Raw genomic sequence first — 9,788 nt, forward strand, 5'->3', positions numbered from 1 at the left:
CGTGGACTGGGAGCCCGGGGGCGGGGCTGGCTGGCTGCAGAGGCTGGGAGCCGCGGGTAGGGTTGAGGGGGTTGCAACTTGCGGCTGGTCCCAGCGGCTCATCCAGCGTGAGAACCTCTTGCCTGAACTGACCCAGCAAAGGCATCCCTGAAACAGCTGCCGCCTCAGACATGGTTTATTTGTGGTGGGGGAGAGGAGGGTGATCCCAGCAACAGGGATAATGATTTCTAATGATAATAACAACTTGGTGTTTATGTCGCGCTTTCTGTCCTGTGTGATCCCTGGCTTATTCACAAAGCATGGACCCCCTTCTACAGAGACACGGGCCAGGTCTACACTGCAAACTTACCTCGGTGTAACTGCGTCGCTCAGGGGTGTGGAAAAGGCCACAGCCCTGAGCGATGCAGTTAGGCCAACCTAACTCCTGGTGTAGACAGCGCTATGTTGACCGGAGGGCTTCTTCTGTTGATGTAGCTATTGCCTCTAGTGGAGGGCTTCTCCTGTCCCGTAGTAGAGTCTTCATTGAAGCACTGCAGCTGCCTCTGCCATGGTTTGAGGGTAGACCTGCCCTGACTCTTTAGAGCAATCATTATTCACAGGGATGGTCTCAAGGAAGCTGAGCATGCTCACTCAGCACCTTGTAAGAGCAGGTTCCAAATGTGCAGTTTTGTTAATTCCAATGTAAAATGAAGACCTTGTCCATGAGGACCCCCAAAAGTGACTCATCTACCTTATATAGAAGGCTAGCTGTGGAAAAACATATCTTTCTTCTAAAGTGTTTTGTACTTGGCTGTAAATGTTTAATGACTCCCAATGTAGAGATTGTATTTTTCTCTGGTTTATTGCATTATTTGCTTTACTTTGATCCATGGGTAGGAGACCCTTAGAGACAAGCTTCCGAAGTCAAGAAGAGCTCTGTGTAAGGTTGAAATCTTGTCTTTCACCAACAGAAGTTTGTCCAATAAAAGATATTATCTCATCTACCTTCTCTCTCTAATATCCTGGGACAGACGGCTACACCAACACTGCATACATAAATAAAGCTAGGTATGTATTAATTAATAAAGACATCTGAGACAGAATAAGTTTATAGTAGGATGCATACAATCCAGGTGAGAGATTCAAAGCTGGCTAGAGGATTTCCACACCCAATTACCATTCATTTTAATATGAATTGAGTGTTCAAATCTCCTAGGTGGTTTTGGAAATCTCAGGCTCCATGTTTATCTATGTGAAAGAGAACTAGAAGTATATATTTTGTATAATGAAGTTGACCAATAAATATAAGGCTATTTTTAAAAAAGTTGTCTAACACAACTCTGAACTGTTGTCAAAGAAAATATTGGTTATCACTGGACTATGACATTTTGTTCACAGTGTTTTTCAATTTTTAAAAATGGTCCTGCCTTCTTTTATTATCAAATTTGAGAAAACATTTTCAATGTAACTTAGAATTTATTTGTCCAGTAACTTTAACTGAGATGGGAAGATGAATAAAAAAGAAACAGCTCTTATTGAAGGTTGAGACAAACATACTTAACAAATTTTAAAAAAAAACTGAAGTGATCACATTCTTAAAAACATCCATGTTTTCATTTGAAATATTCCCCTGCGTATAATTTTAGTCCCAAAAGAGGATTTATACCTTAAAACTATCGTTTACACAAGTAAGAACTTTCAGTTGGAAGACTGTGATATGCCAGTTATGGGAAAATCACTAATGTATTTTATTAACGGTACACTATGATAGAAAATTATCTCAAGTTTACAAAGTGTTCAGAGGGAAACAAAACTAGATCAAGTATTTCATTCACCCTAAGAATTAAAGTTCATTAAACTTCTATTGTGTGTGCTACAATGACTGTGAACCATCTGTAATTCTAAAATCTAAACAGCAAGTCCACAATGACTAGTTTACAAGGAAAGGAGTACTTGTGGCACCTTAGAGACTAACCAATTTATTTGAGCATGAGCTTTCGTGAGCTACAGCTCACTGATGAAGTGAGCTGTAGCTCACGAAAGCTCATGCTCAAATAAATTGGTTAGTCTCTAAGGTGCCACAAGTACTCCTTTTCTTTTTGCGAATACAGACTAACACGGCTGTTCCTCTGAAACCTGTCATTAGTTTACAAGGCTCAGTGAAGATGCGGAGGGCTCTGGGTTACTACAGAACATTCTTTCCCAGGTATTCTGGTCTAACTGATTGCATAGCTGGGGGTCAGAAAAGATTTTTTCACCAGGTTAGATTTTCAGAGATCTGAGGAGGTGGGGTGGTTTACCTTCCTGTGCACTATGGGGGCACAGGCCAGTGACTGGTTTAAATTAGAGTAAATGGTGGATTTTCTGAACTTGAAATCAAGATTTGAGGACTTGGCAACTCAACCAAGTTATGGTCCTACTACAGGAGTATGCACCGTACGTCTCCTGGGTGCTGGCACACGTGGGACTGCATTGCTACACAGCAGCAGCTCATTGCCTTGTGGCAGCAGAAAGTGCAGTATGACTGGCAGCCGTCCTCATCATCTGCTTAAGGTGAGCTATTACCAGCGGCCCACCTTGATTATCACTACAAAAAGTCCCCCCCTCCCCCCTGCTCTCCTGCTGGTAATAGCTCACCTTAAGTGATCACTCTTGTTACAGTGTGTATGGTAACACCCATTGTTTCATATTCTCTGTGTATATAAGTCTCCCCACTGTATTTTCCACTGAATGCATCCGATGAAGTGAGTTGTAGCTCACGAAAGCTTATGCTCAAATAAATTTGTTAGTCTCTAAGGTGCCACAAGTACTCCTTTTCTTTTTGCGAATACAGACTAACACGGCTGCTACTCTGAAACTAATTAAGAGGTCTCTTGGTTTTTGGTACTGTTTCTCTCCCTCTCTGTGTGAAACTTGCAAGCTGCTAATTGTGTTAGTACATCCTAAGACAGAGTCTGTTCTGAAAGCAATACTTTGTAACAATAGAAACAGCACAGAGAGACCCCCCCGCCCGTTTGTTGTATTTATCTCGCTTTGTTAACAATTATAATTAAAATAGAGATAGAGGATGTATGCGGGTGGATGCTTGGTGTGGATCTGAATGATCAGGGAGGTGCCAGCCTAAGAATCCAGTGCCCATCGGCCAAAGAAGGCATCAAGTGGAAACAACCAGAGGACCCCCCGGAGGGCAGACTGGAATCCACCCAACAGCCTCAAGGATGGGAGAACCGAAGAACAACACGGAGCCGTCAGGAATGTGCCATCTGCTGATTGATTCAGCAACAGCATGATGAAGCAATTCCCATAGACTGGCACAGGAATAAATTCCTATAAAAATGGACTCTAGAAACTGAGAACTTTGGGGTCTGATTCTGCAAACCACCTTCCAGGAGTGTCAGATGTGCATCTGACAAGGCTCTGCTCCCTCCTCGCATCCAGGCCACCTGGCCAGGGGCTTGGCATGAGCAACTCTAAGGCTGGTAACTATGATAACAGCCTTGCAGAACCTGTGTGTGTGTATGAATGAATGTGTGAATAAATATGAAGTTGAATGGAATGTTATAGCTATAACTAACTGCTTACTATGATTCTTTTTGTATTCACAATAAATGTGGCATTTTGCCTTTTCCCCTTTAATAAGATCCTGCTGGTTTTTATTTTATTGGTATAACATTTTGGTGGAGAATTGCGAAAGGGGGAATATTGGTAAAAATCCTCAGTTATTGTAAATATTGGTGTGCACACCGCCAGCTCTATTGAGTTCAGCATTTCCATTTGGTTAACCAGCCTTCTGGCCTCCAGGAGGCAGAGGTAAAATATACGGAGCTGATATTACTAAGCTACGATTACAGAATCCAAGTTCTATTATTCACTGAAGTATCAGGGGCAACAAGAAGCCCAAAGGGCCAGGCAGCGCTGCTTGCTGGAACAAGGAGTAGCAGGATCAGAGAATCTAGGCTGTGTCACTCGGTGACCTATGCCAGATGTGATGAGGAAATCTGATAAGCTACGATTTCAGAATCTAAGCTGTGTCACTCGCTGAATAATACCAGGAGTGACAAAGAGATTGAAATACCTGTGTTAAGATGTTTAAAAGAAAACAGGGCAAGCCAGTACCAGAGGGAGGAATGGAATCAGAAGGACAACCTCACCTTTTGTTAAAGAAAGTACACTTTTTAAACAAATCCGTCAAAAATTTGGGCACAGTCCTTGGACTAAACAAGCCCTAGCTGATGTCTGCACTATTTCGGACCTCGAGGATTGATTTGCTCAGTATATCCTCATATACAAACCTTCCAGTGCTGCCAAAAGAGATGCAGCAGCAATTTGGTTGTTGTGGGAGGCATGTAAGGATTCTTACCTCCGCTTGTCTTCATGTAAAGAGGAAAAGGCATCTTTACAGGAAAAGCTAAACCAAACAGAAAAGGGAGCAGACAATTGGAAGGTGCTGGCTACAAATACCCAGAGTCAGCTGGAAATAGTGAAAGAAGCACTCCAGGAATGCAGAGAGAGAGAAAGATTCCTGGCAGACCAAGCTAAAGCCTCTGAGAAAATTGAAAGAGAGAATCATGTGCTCGAAGGTACGGTAAAGAAATTAACCTTGAAGCAGGGCAGAGCACCTGCAAATCATAGTTGTTGTGCATCACTAATTAAGAGTCTGAGACAAAAATTGGGCTTTGCCACTGTCATAAATATAAAGGGAAGGGTAAACCCCTTTGAAATCCCTCCTGGCCAGGGGAAAGCTCCTCTCACCTGTAAAGGGTTAAGAAGCTAAAGGTAACCTCGCTGGCACCTGACCAAAATGACCAATGAGGAGACAAGATACTTTCAAAAGCTGGGAGGAGGGAGAGAAACAAAGGGTCTGTGTCTGTCTGTATGCTGCTCTTGCCAGGGACAGAACAGGAATGGAGTCTTAGAACTTTTAGTAAGTAATCTAGATAGGTATGTGTTAGATTATGATTTCTTTAAATGGCTGAGAAAAGAATTGTGCTGAATAGAATAACTATTTCTGTCTGTATCTTTTTTGTAACTTAAGGTTTTGCCTAGAGGGGTTCTCTATGTTTTTTAATCTAATTACCCTGTAAGATATCTACCATCCTGATTTTACAGGGGGGATTTCTTTATTTCTATTTACTTCTATTTTTTATTAAAAGTCTTCTTGTAAAAAACTGAATGCTTTTTCATTGTTCTCAGATCCAAGGGTTTGGGTCTGTGGTCACCTATGCAAATTGGTGAGGCTTTTTATCCAACATTTCCCAGGAAAGGGGGGGTGCAAGTGTTGGGAGGATTGTTCATTGTTCTTAAGATCCAAGGGTCTGGGTCTGTAGTCACCTAGGCAAATTGGTGAGGCTTTTTACCAAACCTTGTCCAGGAAGTGGGGTGCAGGGTTTTGGGAAGTATTTTGGGGGGAAAGACGCGTCCAAACAGCTCTTCCCCAGTAACCAGTATTAGTTTGGTGGTGGTAGCGGCCAGTCCAAGGACAACGGGGGGAATATTTTGTACCTTGGGGAAGTTTTGACCTAAGCTGGTAAAGATAAGCTTAGGAGGTTTTTTCATGCAGGTCCCCACATCTGTACCCTAGAGTTCAGAGTGGGGGAGGAACCTTGACAGCCACTAAACAGGTAGCAGCCATTACAGCTGGTGAAGGGGGAGAAGGTCCTATGTACAGCACCCCCAGGCATAAATACGAAGAGAAAAGAGAGTGAAAAGTTAACTCTGCAGAGGCTGGAGAGAATTAAGCAGTTAAACTTTGTGAAAATGTTAAAAAGGAAAAGTGTTAGAGAAAGAGCATTCTTGGTTTCTTTGCAGCCATTCTGAAGTAAAAATGGGCCCTTTTCCAAAGGAATGTGTGTAAATAAGCCAGACAAAAATAAACTATCTGATTAAAATCATTTGACTGGACAATTTAGTCAAAATTGCGAAAAGAACATAAGGGGGTTCTATTGGAGCTTAACTGCCTCAAATGTATAAAGGGAATGTAAGATGTAAAAACAGAGCAGTGTGGAAGGGATGTTAAGGGAAAGAAAATGTGTATGTATCTATCTGTGTGTGTGTAAATATGTAAAGTTCTAAGGACCAATTGGTTTTGGTTTTGTTTTAAATAATGCCACTAAAAATCCATTTGACTCTTTAATTCAAAGTTGCAAAACTGACAGACCTTTTTGCTAAACAAAGGTGATTAGTGTTGTTTGGCTTTGGGATTTGGCATTTAATCCTTAAGAGGTAACTCAATGCTTTACAAAATTTAAAATGTTTTTAAGTAGTGGCTGCAGCAGGGCAGTCAAAATCAGGAGAATAGGAAAAAATTCTAGATTCTTTTTGTTTGGTTTGTTTGTTTTTGTAACAAAATAGCAGATGAGAGCTGTAGTTAAAAAACCATAAGAAATGAAAAAAGACAGTGCCCCTCTGAAGCAACATCAGGGGTCAGGTGCACAAAACAAAAAGAAACAATGTTAGAAACACTGAGTCTTAAAATGGCTCTGATGAATCAGACTGTCACTTTGATAAAGGTACATGAAAATTCTGTAAGCACAAAAGAAATAGTTGCACCTTATGTAAAAATTGATATGGACAATGTTACAGAAGTTAAACTATGGAAGGAATGTGCATTTGCCCCAGAACATGTGCAGGGTATATTGTAGAAGGGGCAAAAGAAATGCAAACATACCATGCTACCTAATTAAAATGGGGACTCCAAAGGGAGCCACAATAGGTTGGGTTTTCTTTTTCAGATTGCTGTGTGTTTTGGAAGCAGAAGTTAAAAGTTGAAAGTAATCAAAACTCTGGTGAAAGTTGATTGTGTCCCTTTTAAGATAGGTTTCAGAGTAGTAGCCATGTTAGTCTGTATTCGCAAAAAGGAAAGGAGTACTTGTGGCACCTTAGAGACTAACCAATTTATTTGAGCATCAGCTTTCGTGAGTTTACAGCTCACTTCATCGCAACAGCTTATGCGCAAATAAATTGGTTAGTCTCTAAGGGTATGTCTACACTACGGAATAAGGTCGAATTTATAGAAGTCGGTTTTTTAGAAATCGGTTTTATAAATTCGAGTGTGTGTGTCCCCACAGTAAATGCTCTAAGTGCATTAAGTGCATTAACTCGGCGGAGCGCTTCCACAGTACCGAGGCAAGCGTCGACTTCCGGAGCGTTGCACTGTGGGTAGCTATCCCACAGTTCCCGCAGTCTCCGCTGCCCATTGGAATTCTGGGTTGAGATCCCAATGCCTGATGGGGCTAAAACATTGTCGCGGGTGGTTCTGGGTACATATCGTCAGCCTCCCGTTCCCTCCCTCCCCCCGTGAAAGCAAGGGCAGACAATCATTTCGCGCCTTTTTTCCTGAGTTACCTGTGCAGACGCCATACCATGGCAAGCATGGAGCCCGCTCAGGTAACCGTCACCCTATGTCTCCTGGGTGCTGGCAGACGCGGTACGGCATTGCTACACAGTAGCAGCAACCCCTTGCCTTGTGGCAGCAGACGGTACAGTACGACTGGTAGCCGTCATCGTCATGTCTGAGGTGCTCCTGGTCGCCTCTGTGAGGTCGATCAGGAGCGCCTGGGCAGACATGGGCACAGGGACTAAATTTGGAGTGACTTGACCAGGTCATTCTCTTTAGTCCTGCAGTCAGTCCTATTGAACCGTCTTATGGTGAGCAGGCAGGCGATACGGACTGCTAGCAGTCGTACTGTACCATCTTCTGCCAGGCAGGCAAGAGATGAGGATTGCTAGCAGTCGTATTGCACCATCTTCTGCCAGGCAGGCAAGAGATGGGGATGGCTAGCAGGCGTACTGTACCATCTTCTGCCAAGCAGCCATGAGATGTGGATGGCATGCAGTCCTTCTGCACCGTCTGCTGCCAGCCAAAGATGTAAAAGATAGATGGAGTGGGTCAAAACAAGAAATAGACCAGATTTGTTTTGTACTCATTTGCCTCCTCCCCTGTCTAGGGGACTCATTCCTCTAGGTCACACTGCAGTCACTCACAGAGAAGGTGCAGCGAGGTAAATCTAGCCATGTATCAATCAGAGGCCAGGCTAACCTCCTTGTTCCAATAACAACGATAACTTAGGTGCACCATTTCTTATTGGAACCCTCCGTGCAGTCCTGCCTGAAATACTCCTTGATGTACAGGCACCCCCTTTGTTGATTTTAGCTCCCTGAAGCCAACCCTGTAAGCCGTGTCGTCAGTCGCCCCTCCCTCCGTCAGAGCAACGGCAGACAATCGTTCCGCGCCTTTTTTCTGTGCGGACGCCATACCACGGCAAGCATGGAGCCCGCTCAGCTCACTTTGGCAATTAGGAGCACATTAACCACCACACGCATTATTCAGCAGTATATGCAGCACCAGAACATGGCAACGCGATACCGGGCGAGGAGGCGACGTCAGCGCGGTCCCGTGAGTGATCAGGACATGGACACAGATTTCTCTGAAAGCATGGGCCCTGACAATGCATGCATCATGGTGCTAATGGGGCAGGTTCATGCTGTGGAACGCCGATTCTGGGCTCGGGAAACAAGCACAGACTGGTGGGACCGCATAGTGTTGCAGGTCTGGGACGATTCCCAGTGGCTACGAAACTTTCGCATGCGTAAGGGCACTTTCATGGAACTTTGTGACTTGCTTTCCCCTGTCCTGAAGCGCATGAATACCAAGATGAGAGCAGCCCTCACAGTTGAGAAGCGAGTGGCGATAGCCCTGTGGAAGCTTGCAACGCCAGACAGCTACCGGTCAGTTGGGAATCAATTTGGAGTGGGCAAATCTACTGTGGGGGCTGCTGTGATGCAAGTAGCCCACGCAATCAAAGATCTGCTGATATCAAGGGTAGTGACCCTGGGAAATGTGCAGGTCATAGTGGATGGCTTTGCTGCAATGGGATTCCCTAACTGTGGTGGGGCTATAGACGGAACCCATATCCCTATCTTGGCACCGGAGCACCAAGCCGCCGAGTACATAAACCGCAAGGGGTACTTTTCGATAGTGCTGCAAGCTCTGGTGGATCACAAGGGACGTTTCACCAACATCAACGTGGGATGGCCGGGAAAGGTGCATGATGCTCGCATCTTCAGGAACTCTGGTCTGTTTCAAAAGCTGCAGGAAGGGACTTTATTCCCAGACCAGAAAATAACTGTTGGGGATGTTGAAATGCCTATATGTATCCTTGGGGACCCAGCCTACCCCTTAATGCCATGGCTCATGAAGCCGTACACAGGCAGCCTGGACAGTGGTCAGGAGCTGTTCAACTACAGGCTGAGCAAGTGCAGAATGGTGGTAGAATGTGCATTTGGACGTTTAAAGGCGCGCTGGCGCAGTTTATTGACTCGCTTAGACCTCAGCGAAACCAATATTCCCACTGTTATTACTGCTTGCTGTGTGCTCCACAATATCTGTGAGAGTAAGGGGGAGACGTTTATGGCGGGGTGGGAGGTTGAGGCAAATCGCCTGGCTGCTGGTTACGCGCAGCCAGACACCAGGGCGGTTAGAAGAGCACAGGAGGGCGCGGTACGCATCAGAGAAGCTTTGAAAAACAGTTTCATGACTGGCCAGGCTACGGTGTAAAAGTTCTGTTTGTTTCTCCTTGATGAACCCCCCCGCCCCTTGGTTCACTCTACTTCCCTGTAAGCTAACCACCCTCCCCTCCTCCCTTTAATCATTGCTTGCAGAGCCAATAAAGTCATTGCTGCTTCACAGTCATGCATTCGTTATTCATTCATCACACAAATAGGGGGATGACTACCAAGGTATCCCAGGAGGGGTGGTGGAGGAGGGAAGGAAAATGCCACACAGCACTTTAAGCACAGCACTTTAAAAG

The sequence above is a fragment of the Caretta caretta genome, chromosome 6 (genome assembly GCF_965140235.1).
Source record: "Caretta caretta isolate rCarCar2 chromosome 6, rCarCar1.hap1, whole genome shotgun sequence".
NCBI lineage: Eukaryota > Metazoa > Chordata > Testudines > Cheloniidae > Caretta > Caretta caretta.